The sequence below is a fragment of the Ranitomeya imitator genome, chromosome 3 (assembly GCF_032444005.1).
Source record: "Ranitomeya imitator isolate aRanImi1 chromosome 3, aRanImi1.pri, whole genome shotgun sequence".
NCBI lineage: Eukaryota > Metazoa > Chordata > Amphibia > Anura > Dendrobatidae > Ranitomeya > Ranitomeya imitator.
The window spans coordinates 474,172,641-474,192,788 of record NC_091284.1 but is presented as its reverse complement, the minus strand read 5'-3'; the positions used below and the strand labels follow the sequence as shown (position 1 = coordinate 474,192,788).

Genomic DNA, 20,148 nt, shown 5'->3' with positions numbered 1-20,148 from the left:
TTGTTGCTTTCTCATTTACTTTGTGCTGGAAAAGGGCTGTATTTGAGTTTCCTGTGATGTGGTTTATGAGGACTGAAATAAACCAGCCGGACTTTAAATAAAAATGGTTCCTATAATACCTCAGATCGCTCCCAAGTGAGTAGCATTGCTACCTCTTTTATAAGGGGAGTTTGATGGCTGTGTTATGGGCCACTATAGCTGTCTTCGGTATTGATGATGTGGATGGACGATGATCGGAGTATGTGGGCAGTTCTGTTTTTGCATCACTTTGGCATGAGTGTATATTTAGTGACAATGATGGGATTATATCCCTCCTTGTGAGATCAGAAATCCTGTTCCAAACTGTATTATGGCTCCATTCATGATCTGAATATTTATTGCCAAGGAATGGATCGGATCATGTCCTGTGAGATCAGGGAAGCTTTGCAGTTTTCCAAAATCCTTCTACAATAATATGAGACAAGCAAAGCTCTACATAAACAGACATGTATGGGTATTGGTGAGGGGTAAGGCTTAAACATATCTAGGTTGATGACCATGCTACTTGCGTGATCAAGTGCCCCATCGGGAATCACTTCATGTGCAGAGTCCTGGGCTTTCTGCACTTACTGTTCCCTCTCCTCTTGAGTGATAGCTCTAGTGGTCTGGCTGGATGCCATTTTGAAGCGCTGTGGTCATTTTTGAGATGTCAGAGCTACTGATAAACACTCTTTAAATAAATCTATGCCACAATTTGTGTTATGAAAATAACAATATAGAATGCCTAACAAAGGACACTTGGCAATGGCTATGTAAACATGGATGCAAATCAGTCTCCGTACATCATCAGTTTTCTACATTAGGTTTCACATAGAAATCAAATGTAGAAGGACAGGTGCTCACAATGCGAATGTATGTTGCTCACTGTTTTCGTCAAACTATTTTTAATGTTTTCTATGTATTGTGAGAAGTACCTGCATTCATGTTGTGTGTTCCTTAGGGGTTTCATTACTAATTGTCCCTGGTAGTGTGTTTAGTGTAATGTAAGCAAATTGCACTGGGTCAGATTATCTTCTGGAAATTTAAGCTATTGTCAATTTGTGAGAGATGTTTTTCTGTTAAGTTAAAGCATCTAGTGTAACATCATCCAATCAGAAGCCACACTGATGAATGTAATGCATTTCCTATGAGATAAGAATGACCTTGCATGTTTCGGAAAATCAGCCTTGCTTTTAAAAATATTATTTTATTTCTTTTATCTGATTACGAGATCCTTTGCTTAGTATCCACATGTCTTAGAGCATAGGTAACAAAAAAAAATGTTTTCAGTCAAAAGCTCTTGTCCTGTACTGTATTACATGAACAATACATTGACTCAAGCTCGAAGGGAGTCTGTCAACCCAAATTCACATGTCAAACCAAGCATATGCTCTGTTTGCACAATTATTAGGCAAGTGAGTATTTTGACCTTATCATCATTGTTCTGCAGATTTTCCAGTGCCAAGCTGTATAAACTTGAATGCTTATTGGATAAAGCAGATCAGGTGATGTGTATTTGTGTAATGAGGGAGGGTAAGGCCTAAGGATATCAACAACTTTTATCAGGGGTGCATAATTATTAGGCAGCTGGTTTCCCTCAGGCCCAATAGGCCAAAAAGAGATTTAACTGACTCTGAAAAGTCAAAAATTGTTAAACGTCTCTCCGGAGGGTGCAGCACTCTTCAAATTGCTGAGTTGTTGGGTCGTGATCACAGAACAATCAAAAGTTTTGTTGCAAATAGTCAAAACGAAAACATGTTGCGAAAAAAAGATGCACATCAACTGCCATAGATTTGAGAGGAATCAAACGTGAAGCGACCAGGAACCCATTATCCCCCAGTGCTGTCATATTCCAGAACTTGAACCTTCCTGGTGTGCCCAGAAGTACAAGGTGTTCAATGCTCAGAGACATGGCCAAGGTAAGGAAGGCTGAAACCGACAACCACTGAACAAGACACAAAAGTTAAAACATCTAGACTGGGCCAAGAAATATTTGAAGACATTTGTAAAAAAAGTTTTATGGATTAACGAAATGAGAGTCACTCTTGACAGGCCAGATTGATGAACCCGTGATTGGATAAGTAATGGCCACAGACCTCCACTTCGACTCAGACCCCAGCAAGATGACGGTGGGGTACTGCTATGGGCTGTTATTATTAAAGGGAACCTGTCACCCCGAAAATTGTGGGTGAGGTAAGCCCACCGGCATCAGGGGCTTATCTACAGCATTCTGTAATGCTGTAGATAAGCCCCCGATGTTACCTGAAAGAGGAGAAAAAGACGTTAGATTATACTCACCCAGGAACGGTCCCGCTGCTGGTCAGGTCGGATGGGTGTCTCCGGTCCGCTGCGGCTCCTCCCATCTTCGTTACAAGACGTCCTCTTCTGGTCTTCAGCCACGGCTCCGGCGCAGGCGTACTTTGCTCTGCCCTGTTGAGGGCAGACAAAGTACTGCAGTGCGCAGGCGCCGGGCCTCTGACCTTTCCGGCGCCTGCGCACTGCAGTACTATCCTCTGCCCTCAAGAGGGCAGAGCAAAGTACTCCTGCGCCGGAGCCGGGGCTGAAGACCAGAAGAGGACATCTTGTAATGAAGATGGGAGGCGCCGCAGCGGACCAGAGACACCCATCCGACCTGGCCAGCAGCGGGACCGCCCCTGGGTGAGTATAATCTAACGTCTTTTTCTCCTCTTTCAGGTAACATCGGGGGCTTATCTACAGCATTACAGAATGCTGTAGATAAGCCCCTGATGCCGGTGGGCTTACCTCACCCACGATTTTCGGGGTGACAGGTTCCCTTTAAAGTTGAGATTATTTTGACCTTTTTGAAGACTGACTCAAAATCATCTCCTAAACCTACTGTCAGTATTTAGAAGACATTTTCATTGATTAATGGTATAGGAAAAGTCTGAATCTTTCAAGAAGACCATGATTTGTATGAAAGACAGTTCTGCATCACGTGCATCAAAGTACTCCACTGCTAGGCTTGCCAGTAAGGGCACAAGGAAGGAAAGAGGAGTGTGTGAGCACAGCCATCCAGATGTTGTAAGAAAATACTTTATTTAATTTTCTAAACATAAAAAGGTGAAGGTTAAAAACAACTGACACATTTCTGGCATGTCAGTGCCCTTAGTCACCTATGACCTATGAACCCTCTCTCAAGTAGCTACGAAAGTTTTACTCTCAGAATTCATTCAGTAGCATAAACTGGCATGTCACATATCTCACTTAATTCCTTTTACTACCCTCCCTAGATTCAATAAAGGATTGGTAAGGGCAGGTTACAGATCTATAGCATACAGGTGTTGAAGTCATATTACGCTCGGTTTTGTCTGCTTTAATTACACAATGGGTGTGGATCGGTGTCATAATGTTTCTTCTGTCCTATTAACACGTCATTGCCACTCAATAAGAAAACTACAAGAACCTGCTTTTTAGCAATGCAGTTACTATGAAGGATGTAGCTGTATGATCAGTAGGATGGCAGTGTTTTAGTGTTGGTTAAAAACCTCACTAAAGGGGAGACAAGGTCTTATGAAAATAAATCTTGATCACTTTAAAAATAAAACAGACATAACATTCTAAAAATCTTTATTATTTATTATGACCTTAGCTTACTGATATTATTATTATTATTATTATTATTATTATTTATATAGCACCATTAATTCCATGGTGCTGTACATGAGAAAGGGGTTACGTACAGAGTTATAGATATCGTTTACAGTAAACAAATTTACAATGACAGACTGATACAGAGGGGAGAAGACCCTGTCCTTGCGGACTTACATTCTATGGGGAAATGGGGATGAGACAGAACGTCGGGGGTGCGGCAGCTCTGGTGGTGGTGAGGCGGCAGCTCTGGTAGTGGTGAGGCGACAGCTCTGGTGGTCGTGAGGTGGCAGCTCTGGTGGTGGTGAGGCGGCAGCTCGGGAGGTGGTGAGGCAGCAGCTCGGATGGTGGTGAGGCGGCAGAATGGTTATTGCAGGCTGTAGGCTTTCCTGAAGAGATGGGTTTTCAGGTTCCATCTGAAGGTTCAGAGGGTGGTGGATAATCGGACGTGTTGAGGTGTGGAATTCCAGAGGATTTGGGATATTCAGGAGAAATCTTGGAGGCAGTTGTGTGAGGAACGAATAAGTGTGGAGGAAAGTAGGAGGTCTTGGGAGGATCGGAGATTACGTGAGGGAAGATATTCAGAGATTAGTTCAGAGATATAGGGAGGGGACAGCTTGTGGATGGCTTTGTACATCAGTGTTAGTAGTTTGAACTGGATTCGTTGGGGAATTGGGAGCCAGTGGAGGGATTTGCAGAGGGAAGAAGCAGGGGAGTAGCGAGGAGAGAGGTGGATTAGCCAGGCAGCAGAGTTGAGGACAGACTGGAGTGGTGCAAGAGAGGTAGTGGGCAGGCCACAGAGGAGGGTGTTGCAGTAATCGAGGCAGGAGATGAGGGTATGCACAAGAGTTTTGATAGATTGTGGGCTGAGGAAGGGATGGATTCTGGCAATATTTTTGAGTTGGAGGTGACAGAAGGTGGCAAGAGTTTGGACGTGCAGTTTGAAGGACAGGGCAGAGTTGAGAGTTACCCCAAGGCAGCGGATTTCAGTTGCGGGAGAGAGCGTTATGCCGTTTACCATAATAGATAGATCAGGTTAGTGCGGATACGCGAGATGGGGAAAGATGATGCGTTCGGTTTTGTCTGCATTGAGTTTTAGGAAACGAGCAGTGAAGAAGGGGGATATGGCTGACAGACACTCTGGGATTCTGGACAGCAGAGAGGTGATATCTGGGCCAGAGAGGTAGATCTGAGTGTCGTCCGCATTCAGGTGGTACAGGAAGCCATGGGACTTTATGAGTTGTCCTAGGCCAAGGGTATAGATGGAAAAAGTAGGGGCCCTAGGACAGAGCCTTGAGGGACTCCAACAGAGAGAGGGCGGGATGAGGAGGTAGTGTGGGAGTGGGAAACGCTAAATGTGCGGTCGGAAAGGTATGAGGCAATCCAGGACAGGGCAAGGTCTTTGATGCCAAGGGAAGAATCTGTAGCAGTAGGCAGTGGTCGACTGTATCGAAGGCAGAGGACAAGTCGAGAAGGAGGAGGATGGAGAACTGCCTGTTAGCTTTGGCTGTGAGTAAGTCATTAGTAATTTCTGTCAGGGCAGTTTCGGTGGAGTGGTGGGGGCAGAAGCCAGATTGGAGTTTGTCAAGGAGAGAGTTAGATAAGAGGTGGGAGGGAAGTTGAGCATGGACATGCTGCTCAAGGAGTTTTGAAGCAAATGGGAGCAGTGATATGGGGCGATAGCTGGGCATAGCAGTTGGGTCAAGGTTAGTTTTTTTGAGGATGGGTGTGATGGTGGCATGTTTGAAGGCAGAGAGGAAGGTACTAGAAGATAGCGATAGGTTGAAGAGATGGGTTAGGTCTGGAATGAGCATGTTAGTGAGGTTGGGGAGCAGGTGGGAAGGGATGAGGTCAAGTGCACAGGTGGTGAGGTGTGATTTGGAAAGGTGAGTAAGCTCTTCTTACAGTGATGTTGGAGAGGGAGGTTATTAGGGAAGGGCAGAGGTCTGGTATATGGAGTGGTTAGGGTGATGGAACAGTAACGGTTTGCCTTGTTTGGTTGATCTTGTTTTTGAAGTAGGTGGCAAAGTCCTCGGAAAAGATGAGGGGAGTTGGAGGTGGCAGTGGTGGGCGGAGGAAAGAGTTAAATGTGCTGAACAGTTGTTTTGGGTTGTAGGATAATGAAGATACAAGGTTTGTGAAATAAGTCTGTTTAGCAGAGGTGAGGGCTAATTTGAAGGCAAGTGTAGCTTGTTTGAAAGCAGTGAAGTTGTCTGGCAGGCGTGTTTTCTTCCAACACTGCTTTGCGTCCCTAGATGCTTGTCGAAGTTTTTTGGTGAGATTGTTATGCCAGGGTTGCCTATTGATTTGTCAAACTTTGCCATGCATGAGAGGAGTGACTGAGTCTATGGCTGATGTGAGGATGGTGTTATAGAAAGCGGTGGTGCTGCCCGTGTCGTGGAGTGAAGATATGGAGGACAGGGGTGGATTAGAGTCTGAGAGTCTGTGAATGTCTAGGTGTGCGAGGTTTCTGCAAGGATGTGGTAATGGCTGGACATGGAGGACAGGTGAGGAGGACAAGGATGAGAAGGTGAGTAGATGATGGTCAGATAGGGGGAATGGAGAGGTTGTGAGATTAGATAAGGAACAGATGCAGGTGAAGAAGAGGTCTAGTGTATGTCCGTCTGTGTGGGTGGCTGTGGAGGACCACTGAGTGAGTCCAAAGGATGAAGTAAGGGCCAGGAGCTTGGAGGCTGCTGGCTGGCGGGTGTCAGTAGGGATATTAAAGTCACCCATGATGATGGTGGGGATATCAGCAGAGAGAAAGTGAAGAAGCAAGGTGGAGAATTGGTCGATGAAGGCAGAGGCTGAGTACAGCCGGACAAGCCAGTTCCATGAGTTAGGACCTGTACAAATCACTAAAACAAAGGGCAACAGAACTCTTCAGGGTGTTGTGCTGTTTTTATCGTTATGTGATCTATAAACTCGTTGTCGGGTTTTCTTGGTTCCGTCAGTGGGAGTATAAAGCACATGGATATGCACTCTTATCGACTTTTAAGGAAAAACTTAGTGACAGACTTGGATATCTGAAATTCTCAATAAAAAACAAAGGAGGACTCAGATGAGTGTCATGGCATCCTCATGTGAGCAATAAATTGAGGTCCTATTGCTCAGATTCTCATTGCTGACAGTTTGCAGGCTCCCTGCTAGCGCGCTGTAAATGCTGCTGTCAGAGACTAACACGGGTGTTAAAGGCAGATGATTGCTGAATATCACCATCATTTGCCGAGAAAAAAGTAGGTTCATCTTGTGAACTCGCATTAGGACGTAATAGGACGTAACTGTACAACTTGTTGTGCCAGTGTTCTAAGTCTGCCGAGTCTAATTTTGCACGATCTAAGAGTTTTAGATAGTTTTGATAACTATGCCCCACTGTGTGTGATGCCCCCCTTCATTTTCTGATTTGATCTCTGGAGTAGAAATAGATTTTACGTTTGAGTGCTACATATATACCAGATATCTTACATGAGTTCTCTTTATGCAAAGACATAGAACCCATTTAACAACCCCGTGCCCATGAGCAGTGAAGAATACAGGTTTTTGCTGCTGGATGTTTGTTTCCTGTTCCAGCCTCCAGTGTGACAAGGAAAACAATACAATCAGACATTCCATTCTGCTTCACAGAATCTGGAGATCAAATCCCACAGACTTTACACCCAGCAGCTGAATTGGCTTCAGTCTTTTCACTTCGCCTCGGGGTGAACTAAACAGGTTTATTCCATGTCAGGTAATATATGCTAACATTTACAGTAACTTTCCTAGCAGTGTCACGTTCAGGTTTCCCGGCGCTGTTTTTGTGTAACTTATTAGAGTTTTGTCATCAGAAGAAACTCCAGGTGACTTCTCAGTCACCAGTCTTTTCTTTTCAGGATGCCTTCAGCTGTGCCCAGAGCCAGAACAATAATCAGTATATTACTGTATAAAACATATCTACTGATTAATCTTAATATAAAGACCACCTTTCTAATGTTCTCTTGATCTCCTTGGGCCACCAAATCAGCTCTGACCTGTTAAGGCATAAACTCCCCAATACCTCTGTCATTATCCTATAGTATTTCACTCCAAGAAGATCCTGTTGCAGCACTGGGTGTCCTTTGATTAACTTGTTTTTCTAGCACATGCCACAGATGCTTGATTGGGGAACATTAGGCCAAGTCAACACCTTGAACTCTTTGTCATGTTCCTCAAGTCATTGCTGAACACTCAAACAAAATTTGCAACATAGCATAGATTATTATTGTACTTCTTAAAAGGGACTCTTCCCTTAGAGTTATCTAATACCATTGTCATGAAAAGCGCCATGGAATAAATGGTGCTATGATAATAAATAATAATAATAATAATAATAATAATAATAATAATAATGAAGGGATGTAATTTACTGCAAAATTGTTTAGGTAGATTTTCTGTTTCAAAGTAAGATCTACATGAATTCTGGCACTTAAGGTTTCCCAGCAGAACTTTGCCCAGGGCATCACACTGCCTCATCTGATTTGCGTTCTCCCCATATTTATCCTAGTATCGTCTCATCACCAGATTAGTGATGCAGATGCAGAGTCCACATAATGTAGAAGAAAACATTATTCATTTGACAAAGTCATCTTTTTTCATGGCTTCCTGGATCCATTCTGATGCTCATATTCCGTTAGAGGTGTTTGGACAGATTTCTGTGTAAGCCAACATTAACTGTTAAAGTAATTTGTGCTACTGTTGTTCCTTTGCTCCCTTAGGCATCAATTTGCCTTGTGCACTCCTTTTTATATTGCTGGTTCACCTTGTGTATCACTTTAAGTAGGTACTAATCACTCTATTCTAAAAGCACCTCACAAGACTTACTGTTTTGTAGAGGCGCTGACCCAGTCATATTTAAATCACAATTTGCCCCTTATGATCAACTCTGTTACATTGTTACATCTGCCTGTTTTTCCTTCATCCAATACATAAACTACAATTGAACCACTTTATATAAGAACTGACTGCTCACTTGCTGCTTATTGTATCCAACACCTTGACAGGTACCATTATAACACATTGATCAGTGTTATCTAGTTCACATGTCAGTGGTTTCATATCAAGGCTGATCAGTGTTTGTATATCTCTTTCATCATCAATGAAATGAAAGACAAATGATGGACATAATATAAGACTTTCTCTGTTTTAGATACTCCCTTTCTACAGTTGTGCTCAAAAGTTTACATACGCCAGCAGAATTTTTGCTTTCTTGGACTTTTTTCAGAGAATATGAATGACAGCACCAAAACTTTCAAACTATGAATAACAAATGGACAATCAGGGGCACTGTAAAAAAGAAAACCATGGTCAGGTACACCAACAAAAATGTCATCCACATCTGCCAGGAAAATTGTTTGGGATGCAAAGAAAAACTCACAAATAACATCAGCTGAAATACAGGACTCTCTTAAAACTAGTGATGTGGTTTTTTCAGGATGCACAATAATATTGCACGCCCCACTTTTCAGTTTTTGAATTTCCACAAAAATTTAAAATAACCAATAAATTTCATTCAACTTCACAATTGTGTTCCACTTATTGTTGATTCTTCACAAAAAATTTACATTTGGTATCTTTATGTTTGAAGCATTATATGTGGGAAACGGTTGAAAAGTTCCAGGGAGCCGAATACTTTTGCAAGGCACTGTATGTACTCTATTAGGCCACACAGAGGTAATAGAATCTTTAAAAATTTAGGCCATAAGTATCAGATAGAAAGACATTAAACAGATGCCCACACCATAAAAGGGTTCTCCAAGAATGTGATAAAATGCCCGTCACATAATTCAAACTGGTTTGTATTCTCAAGAGGCACGTTCTTGAGACCTCTGTCTCAACTGACAGATAAATTGTATTGTAAACACACATACTGGTGAAGTGATGGAGAAGGGCTGTAACAGGAGAGGAGATAAATCTTCTCGACTGACTGTGCACAAAGGACTCAGCCTAGAGAAAAAATCCTTTGTGTTCAACCAACCAAGAAAATATATTTCTTCTGATATCACAGCCCTTCTCGATTCCTGTGTGCTTACAATACTGTTCTTATCTCATTGAGAAACAGGTCTCAGGAGCTGTGTTTCTTAAGACTGCAACCCCTCCAGACACATGGGCATGGATGGGTTGCTGTTTGAGTTACTTGGCAGGGGCCATTATATTACATTCTTGAAGAACCTTTGGTCTACACAGCAACTTTGTCCGTGGCACATTTCGTATTGTCAAGGATAGCTATGTGTAGCTGCTACATTGCAGCACAATGCAAATGAATGGGGTTGCATTGCGACTCTTTACCTACCTTGACAAGCAAGTCGCAAAAAATCCAACCAATACTTTCCTCAGTACACTATGGGTCGCATTGCAGACCCATGTACTTACATTGTTCTGTGATGTAGCAGTTAAAGAGAGTTCTCTATGGCCGTACGAGCTGTGTCACATTCATAGTCACTTTGTAGCCCAAGCCTAAATTTATATGGTTATTTATGTGTATTTTTTATAGTTTTGAGAAATGGCCATAATCACAATATGGTGTATTTTGTTTGAATGGATATGGCTTAGCCCAGTTTAATATACTGTAAGTAATAAGCCCATTTGAAATAAAAGAAAAATTATAATTTGTATTCTTTTGCATTATAGATTTTAAAGTTGTTGTTATCCAGTCTCTTTGGACAGTAAATTACAGTAATTTCCTATTCTTACTAATTTTATCAGCCAGATGAGTATTTTGCCAATTACTTTTAGTCTACAGTCTTAGTTCTCTCTTTTTCCAATTTTTACATGCTCTGTCTAGTGATACCCTGAAATATTGTAGATGTGCCGTATCATAACATGGCTAGCTTGTATTGCGCCACGCAGTGTTTAGTCTTGTCACCAAGGGAATAAGGTAATGGAAGCTTAAAGTAAAAAGCAATGTCATTGTACTTTGCCTCTGGGGATTAGGCTAGCATGACTACATAGCAGTGTGTTATTATATCCCTGTCTCCATGTGATATTTCCATGAGGTCTTCTCATGTTACAAAATAGGAAATTAAAAATGGTTCATGAGCAATAAAACTGCTATTACAAATATTTAAATATAGATGTAGGTACTAATTGTCCTCATTCTCCAGGGTCAGTCCCATGTTGTAGCCTAGTACTTAATATGTCAGGGATGCACAACACATTGTCACATTATACCACCCCTAGGATCAGAAAAAAAACATATATGGATATTGCCATTTGCAATATGGTAGGATAGATTGGTATCATATGTTATAAAAGTATTTAGGTGGTTTCTTCGCTATCTGTAGAAGTTGGGTCCCCTGGTCCTCTGTTTGGAATTCCAGGAAAATGGAGGCCGGGCAAATGTGTGTCTCTCTTAAAGAGGAGGAAGTCAATTCACGCTCGCCTAGTGACTAGGCCTCGTGATGTCATGACGTCAGAGGGCCTACAAAGTTACAGATGTTCCCAGGATACCAGATCAAGGTTGTCCGGCACAGAAGTGAAGATAGACTACCATAGAGAACCAGTCTCGATACCAGGCCTGGACAGAGCAAAATATTGATTATCTCTATTTTCTCTCCATTGTAGGTTATAGAAGTTATAGAAACACCAAAGCATTTCATAACTGCCATAAACTGTGATGGAAGGAGTTGCATATGTGCATGGCTAACTCCCATTATCATCTTTGGAGTGCTGAAGAGGTGATCAGAAGACTCCTATTCATATTATTTATAGGAGTTTTATGGTATTTTATGTGGATATGCCTTAAATGTCTCAGATGGAAGTACGCTTTTAAAGTAGAAAACTGTGTTATGCCCACTGTAGGGTTTGGGGGGACAGAACATGACACAAGTATTCACAGAGAAGATCTGTAAATCATAATCGTCCTGCCTGCGGCCTGTGCTATGCAGAACTCAGCAGCCGCTTCGCCTGGTTCTTTTCCTACATCTCTCTATGTCTCTAAACTATCCTATGTAAAGCCTTCTGGTGTCCTGATAGTTGGGGGCTGCACAGAACAGCATTACCACATGTGGACCCCAGGCATTAGGTTGTGCATCTCCTGGTTTTCACAATGCTGACCATAGATATTAATTTTACGCCTCATTCACACTATTACAATATGGACCCATTTGAGTCTCATACTGAAAGAGTCAGAAATAAGGAGCAATTATTAACCAACAGATTTAATTCCGTAATTTTAGAAAGCTATATTTATATATGTACAGTTATTGTACGTTTGCAAATACGTGGTATGCTCTACTACTGCAAATATTGCTTTTTTATAGGAAGATAAACTCCTGTTTAGGCCTCATACATGTGGCTGAATTCAGGATTTTTGAGATTATGAAGTGCAGCTCACTTGGCTCTATAACGTCCCTGGTCAACCCTCCATTGCACTCTAAGGAGACTGCCATGACATTAATGTAGGGAGATTACCAGTTCTCCTTGAGGGTCCTTATAGGCATATCTTGTGGGCCTTGCGTACTAGAACATAAGGTGATGTTACAAAACAGCTCTATATACTTAGGATATGTTCACACTGCGTCTTTCTATAGAGGTAATAAAATATCAGTTTTTCACGCTTCAAGAGTTGTACCTTTTCTCTGGAGTTTAGTAAGCCTGAAGCTTTTTTTTTAAGTATTTTTGGTCATCTGAGAGCTTTTTCAACATTTTTGTTACCATTTTTTTTTTCAGTATTTATTGCCCATTTTTTATTCACATTTTCTGAAGTTTTTTTTTAATCCATTAAAAAAATAAAACAAGTAAAAATGGTGACAAAATGCTCAAAAAGACAACTGGGCACCTTTTTAGCTTTTTCTTCAGTTTCTATTGTAAAGTAATGTCCAATTTCCTAGAGGAACGTGCCCGAAGTCTGTATGTTACTTCTTTTTACTGCTTGAGATCTTTGAATTGTACATAAATGTGAAGTATGATAGTTTTCCCTGGACACTGTACACCAGCCTATTTAGAGTCATGTGTCAGCTGAGATTTTGCTTTGGTAAGCCTCTTTTGTAATGGTTTGGGAAAACTGGGCCAGGATTAGGGATGAATTGAGGGCCGGCACATTTTAAATCTTTGAAGGTCTAGATTTTGGCTGACATCCCAAAACTACTGTACATTCCAATTTCTTTTTATTAGCCAAGTAAAAGAGTGACTACAAAATCCTAGAGAGTTGTTAAGGATGTAAAAAATTATACTGTATTTCCGGAATAAAATGGAAATTACAATTGTAGAAGGCTTGTCAAGTATACTGGATATATTACATTTCAGAAATATTTTTCATGTAATTTTACTCCATTTAAAAGAGTTGTCTTTTAAAAATGTTATAGTATCATGAAGTTGCAAAGGTAGAAAGTAAACTGTAACTAGCCCTCCTTGGGTCAAGCTATGGTCTCCACCGCGGCTCTGTTATTTGTTAATGGGCTGATCTGTTGACATCACCTTGCCACCAATCACAAGACTCAGTGGCGCAATGTACAGTAGATGGCAAAGTAGCTAAGCCTGCCATAGAAACAGATGTGCAGTTCTCAACAGTGGAGTTATTAACATCTGATCTCAGTGCGACCAGGAGACAATGATGAGAGCTTTTCATGGCAACCTGGGAGACCTGATTGTAGAAGATCACTGTGCATTGTGAAACACAGACCTTCCATTTAGACTGTGTATTTGGATCCCATATTAAATTGATTTGGTTTCCTTTGGTAATGAAGAGGTTAACGACCCTTTCTATGCTGGTCAGAAACATGCAGCTCCATTTCAGCTGCTTCTGAACTGGTCCTTAAGGCTATGTGCTCACATTGCGGATTCGTGTGCGGATTTTTCCGCACCGTTTTTGAAAAATCCGAAGGTAAAACCCACTGCGCTTTACCGTGGATTTCCTGCATTTTTTGTGCGGATTTCACCTGTGGTTTACACCTGCGGATTCCTATTGAGGAGCAGGTGTAAAATGCTGCGGAATCCGTACAAAGAATTGACATGCTGCGGAAAATGCAACGCAGCTTTTCCGCACGGTATTTTCCGTACCATGGGCACTGCGGATTTGGCTTTCCATAGGTTTACATGGAACTGTAAACCTGATGGAAAACTGCGGCAAATCCGCATTGGCCAATCCGCTGCGGATCCCCAGGCAAATCCGCACTGTGTGCACATACCCTAACTCTTCCTATAAAACCTGGCCAGGCCCTCTCTGTCCTGGTGAAAGCTCTGCTTCCTTGCTCTTAGGAGACACTGTGCTGAATAGGAGTTCATTGTTGTTATTGGAGATTTGTCTTCCTGTGCTGTGTGCTAACACTAAGTAGCTGAAGGTTCAAGTTGGTTTTGTGGTGTTTTGTGGTTTGCTGTTGTACATGTATGTTTATCTCCTGTTCACTTTTCCCATTTAATTTATTCCTCCCTGTCCCTCTCCTCCTCCCTATTGTTGGCTAGTGCTTTTGTATGATAGAGGATTTCTGTTATCCCTGTTTTGTCTTTGTGCCTGAATTACCTTTCATTTTTGTCCCATACCTCATGGGGTGGGGGAGGCGACATATTAGGGTTTTTACAGGGGCATAGTGAGGTCGGAGACTCAGGCCTCTCTACCTTTAAGAGTACCCCCCGGACAGGGCTAGTTAGGGTCCCAGCTCCAGGGACAGTTTGAGGCCCCTCTTCCTTCCTGAAGACTGTCACAACGTGACAGATCTGCTTCAGCGACCGGCGCCTGGGATAGCGTGAACTGTACTGTTTTTCACAGACGCCAGTACGTGTCACATGGATGGCACACGGATGTGAAACAGACACACTAACAGCAAACGGACACAATGATGTCACACGGATGTCACATGTGTATATACGGGAATCACTCGGACCACGGATCTCACCAGTACTGTTTTTTCCTGTACAGGAATCACCAGGGCTTAAAGGGATGGTTTGATACCTATAGTGCATTTTATAAATATCTATCTTTCACCCCTTACTGCTTTTGTAATTTGCTACATTATAAAATTCCCAACCATTCTCCCTTTACAGCGAATCATTATATCTGTTTTTTTATTTTACTTCCTGTGAATGCTTTATTTTAAGGGAGTCTCAAATGGATCATCACAGGAAGATGGTCCTGCCATTACTGTTCCACAGCTTCTATCACTCCCCACATAAGGCAGCACCTACCACAGATGTGTCGCTGATGTCCCTGATGATGTCCTGTTTCACTGTTTCAGGGGATGATAGAGAAGTGGCCCCTGCATCATCTAGGCCCGCCGTTCCTGCATCTTCATTGGCCGCCACCCAAGGTCTTGCTTCAGTCACTTTGCTACTATCACCACTATGTCTTTCTATCAAGTGAGACATCATCAGGAGTCGGTGATAGAAGCATGGTGAATGACAGTAGCACCTTCCTGCAGCTTCTGTAAAAATCTTCAAATGAATCCTCATTAGAAGGCAGTGATAGAAGCAGGTTGAATTCGAGACACTGGTCAGGGGGTGGGCGCGTGGTATGGTACTCCATTGTTACCAGCCCTTCGGCTGTCCAAGTCCTGGAGCCAGACAGATATAGCCAAACAGGCGGATGTGGCCAAGGGCTGCACTGGGACCAGATCTGATATAAGAGTATGTTCACCCTTTCATCTTCTTCCAGCATATTTTGAGTGGGGCCGCTTCTAAAACTGCTAGAAAAAATAACTCACATTTACTCAAAAGATTCTTCATATTCATTTCTATGGAAAAATTGCATGCTGTTCATATGTTTAGTTTTTTGAGTGAGGATTTAAAAAAAAAAAAAAATTAAATGCAATACAAAGCGCCATTTCATACATTCTGTACACTCATGGAGTGGGCCAATGGCGTTAGGCGCCTCAGCGCAGGCTTCCCATTAATGACCTTCAGCAATTAGAACGAATGGTATAGCACAGCCAATCAGGGGCTATCACAGGCATATACTGTACAATATAGGGGCCGGCTAAGGAACACCATTTTGGTAAAGGCATGTGGCTTTTTTCTATTTTATTTTTGTTTAAGAGAAAACTACGGTACATATAGTTAGCTCCATAAATATTTGAACACTGACCAAATATTCATGATTTGAGCTCTGCATGCCACTATTTTTTATTTAAAATGAAACAACTGAGATGAAATTGAAGTGTAGACTTTCAGGTTTAATTAACAAATTAACTTTATCATAAATAAAAGTGTATGTACACTTCTAAATTAATTTGGCTGCTTCAGTCTTTAGTCACATCATCAATAAACACTAGTGATCCAGTGCTATTGGATGTCATGCATGCCCAAGCCATCACACTGCCTCCGCCGTGTTTTACAGATGATGTGGTATGCTTTGGATCATGAGCCTACTTTCTTCTTCCCATCATTCTGGTACAGGATGTTATGGAGGGGTTTTTCTTCACCATGGGAAAAATTCTGCAATCATCCTCTTCTGCCGTCTTCAGTGGATGTCCAGGCCTTTTTGAGTTCCCACTTTTTTGCAGAATGTGCCAAACTGTCGATTTGCCCAACTCCGAACATTAATATGCTATCTCTCTGATGGATTTTTTATTTTTTTTGCCTGTTTCTCTTCCATTGAAAGCTCCTTTGACCATTTGTTGCAGGTTTACAGCACAGCTTCCAAATCAAAATGTCATACCTGGAATTGGCTCCTAGACTATTACTTTAATTGATCATGCATTAACAAGTGAATAGCCTGTGAAACCCATCAAAGAGCTTTTAAGATAATTTTCCAATTACTTTTGGCATCTTTAAAAAAAGGCAGGTACATATTAAAGAGCTGCAATTCCTAAGCCCTTACTTCAATTAGGGTGTGACTATCCCCATGCTGAAACTGAGATTCTGCACTTTAAGCCCACATTGCTTATATAACTGTATTGTGAATATTTTTTGGTGAACAGCTAAAATTACTAAACTTATGTCACTGTTCAAATATTTCTGGACCTACTGTAACTATAATCCTGAAACACGAAAATGAAAAATAAAATTAAAGTTTTTACCTACTAAAGCGTGCACTTTGTTTTAAACAATTTTTTGAGGCCTTAATTGCACAAATAATCTAACATTAGATGCATACATACAACATACATACAACCTGAATACAGCAGCCAGTTAAGTGCTTGGTTGTGGGAAGTGAGTCTACCTTCTTTTTTTGGCCCTTTCTATTTTGTAAAGGCATATTTTCCCCCCTCACCTACAATATAAAGGTCAGTTTTTATTTTTGGAATACCTCTTTTAATTGTCGACTCTACATACCATGCCCACCGCAGCCATACTGCTGCTGTTGCCTCATATTTGTTACCTTCCAGCGTCTTCACCTTTTTTCAGTGCCGCTCAGGTCAAGTGGCACCATCTTGTGACCATAGCTTCTGACTGGCCGTAAGCCAGATGTTATGTCATAACCTCTGAATGCAAGTCTATGAGAGCCAGAACAAAGCTGTCATAGACTTGTATTGAGTAGTGACCTCGTCTCGCTTCATGAAACACTGGAGGGGCGGACGGGTCACAAACTTCGGGAGACTGATGGGAACGTCGGTGATAACAGATAAAGGCACTGGAAGGTGAATAAAATACAGGGAGCAGGGGACTTCTGTAGATTTGAAACACCACTCCAGTGGTAAAATAAATAAAACTGGAGTGGTGCTTGAAACCAAAAAGTAGCTTACAAAGTTAAACGTCATACTGTTGTCCAAAATATGCTAAACCAAAATATGACACAAGAAGATATGGCAGGGCGATAGAAAACAAAAGCTAATATCATGGATATGAATGTAGTTGCCTCTAGTATCAGCTCTAATACCACCAGTAATGCTGGCAGCAACATATTGGCAATTGTACGAAATGCAAGCCACATTCTGCCTCCTTTTCAATCTCTGGCAAGTGCATTAGCAGGAAGCAAGCACAGGTTGTAATGGAGTACAGGTGCCTCTCACAAAATTAGAATATCATCAAAAAGTTACCATAGTTTATTTCAGTTCTTCAATACAAAAAGTGAATCTCATATATCATATAAAGTGATTACAAACAGAGTGATCTATTTCAAGTGTTTATTTCTGTTAATGTTGATAACTTTAACTTTATAACACCAGCTTGAAAATTGATTTTAAAATCCGAAATGTTGACCTTCTGAATTATATGTTCAGTAAATCCACTCAATACTTGGTCAGGGCTCCTTTTGCATCAACTACTGCATCAATGCTGAGTGGTATGGAGGCGATCTGCCTGCGGCCTTCTGAGGAGTTAAGGAAGCCCAGGTTACTTTGATAGCAGCCTTCAGCTAGTCTGCATTGTTGGGTCTGGTGTCTCTCATCTTCCTCTTGATAATACTCCATAGATTCTCTATGGGCTTAAGGTCAGGCGAGTTTGCTGGTCAATCAAGCACAGTGATACTGTTGTTTTTAAACCAGGTATTGGTACTTTTGGCAGTGTGGACAGGTGCCAAGTCCTGCTGGAGAATGAAATTTCCATCTCCAAAAACCTTGTCGGCAGAGGAAAGCATGAAGTGCTCTAAAATTTCCTGGTAGACGGCTGCACTGAGTTTGGTCTTGATAAAACACAGTGGACCTACATGATCAGATGACATGGCTCCCCAAACCATCACTAATTGCTCTTCCTCTAGACTCTGGAACCTTGATTTCCAAATGAAATGCAAAATTTACTTTCATCTGAAAACAACACCTTGGACCACTGAGCAACAGTCCAGTTATTTTTCTCCTTGGCCCAGGTAAAATGCTTCTGGCATAGTATATTGATCATGAGTGGCTTGACACAAGGAATGTGACACTTCTACCTCCTGTCTTGGATACATCTGTGTGTGGTGGCTCTTGAAGCAATGACTCCAGCAGCAGTCCACTCCTTGTGAATCCTGTGTCAAATTTTTGGCCTTTTTGTAACAATCCTTTCAAGGTTGTGGTTATCCCGGTTGCTTGTGCACCTTTTTCTACCACACTTTTTCCTTCCACTCAACTTTCCATTAATATGCTTGAATACAGTATTCTGTGAACAGCCAGCTTCTTTAGCAATGACCTTTTGTGGCTTTCCCTCCTTCTGGAGTGTGTCAATGACTGCCTTCTGGACATCTGTCAAGTCAGCAGTCTTCCCCATGATTGTGGAGCCTACAGAAACAGACTAAAGGACATTTTAACCCCTTCCCGACCTTTGACGCCACGTAGGCGTCATGAAAGTCGGTGCCATTCCGACCCATGACGCCTATGCGGCGTCATGGAAAGATCGCGTCCCTGCAGATCGGGTGAAAGGGTTAACTCCCATTTCACCCGATCTGCAGGGACAGGGGGAGTGGTAGTTTAGCCCAGGGGGGGTGGCTTCACCCCCTCGTGGCTACGATCGCTCTGATTGGCTGTTGAAAGTGAAACTGCCAATCAGAGCGATTTGTAATATTTCACCCATTATAACGGGTGAAATATTACAATCCAGCCATGGCCGATGCTGAAATATCATCGGCCATGGCTGGAAATACTAGTGTGCCCCCACCCCACCCCTCCGATCGCCCCCCCAGCCCCCCGATCTGGCCGGTACACTGCTCCGGCTCCCCTCCATCCAGTGCTCCGCTCCCCCCCGTGCTCTTGTCCGCTCCCCCCGTGCTCCAATCACCCCCCCATGCTCCAATCACCCCCCCTGCACTCCGATCCACCCCCCCGGTGCTCCGTTCCACCCCCCCGTGCTCCATTCCAGCCCCCCCGTGCTCCGTTCCACGCCCCCGTGCTCCGTTCCACCCCTCCCGCACTCCGATTCCCCCCCCGTGCTCCGATCCCCCCCCCCGTGGTCCCCCCCCACCCCATCATACTTACCGATCCAGCCGGGGTCCCGTCCGTCTTCTCCCTGGGCGCCGCCATCTTCCAAAATGGCGGGCGCATGCGCAGTGCGCCCGCCGAATCTGCCGGCCGGCAGATTCGTTCCAAAGTGCATTTTGATCACTGAGATATAATCTATCTCAGTGATCAAAATAAAAAAAATAATAAATGACCCCCCCCCTTTGTCACCCCCATAGGTAGGGACAATAAAAAAATAAAGAAATTTTTTTTTTCCACTGTTAGAATAGGGTTAGGGTTAGGGTTAGGGGTAGGGTTAGGGGTAGGGGTAGGGTTAGGGGTAGGGTTAGGGCTAGGGTTAGGGCTAGGGGTAGGGGTAGGGTTAGGGCTAGGGGTAGGGGTAGGGTTAGGGTTAGGGCTAGGGTTAGGGTTTCGGTATGTGCACACGTATTCTGGTCCTCTGCGGATTTTTCCGCTGCGGATTTGATAAATCCGCAGTGCTAAACCGCTGCGGATTTATGGCGGATTTACCGCGGTTTTTCTGCGCATTTCACTGCGGTTTTACAACTACGATTTTCTATTTGAGCAGTTGTAAAACCGCTGCGGAATCCGCACAAAGAAGTGACATGCTGCGGAATGTAAACCGCTGCGTTTCCGTGCAGTGTTTCCACAGCATGGGCACAGCGATTTTTGTTTCCCGTAGGTTTACATTGAACTGTAAACTCATGGGAAACTGCTGCGGATCCGCAGCGTTTTCCGCAGCGTGTGCACATACCTTTAGAATTAGGCT

General features: G+C 42.7%; 1 protein-coding gene across 4 annotated transcripts in view; it reads left to right on the top strand.

Moving 5' to 3' along the window:
* Nucleotides 1-20,148, top strand: part of CRACDL (CRACD like) — a 171,080-nt gene that overhangs the window by 43,595 nt on the left and 107,337 nt on the right. The window contains exon 1 of one of the 4 annotated variants that reach the window (XM_069757507.1): nt 11,289-11,315. The exons of the other annotated variants lie outside the window; for them this stretch is intronic. The gene's annotated coding sequence lies outside the window, so the exon portion shown is untranslated. Of the gene's footprint in view, nt 1-11,288; nt 11,316-20,148 lie in introns of those variants that run through there. 4 annotated transcript variants of the gene reach the window in all.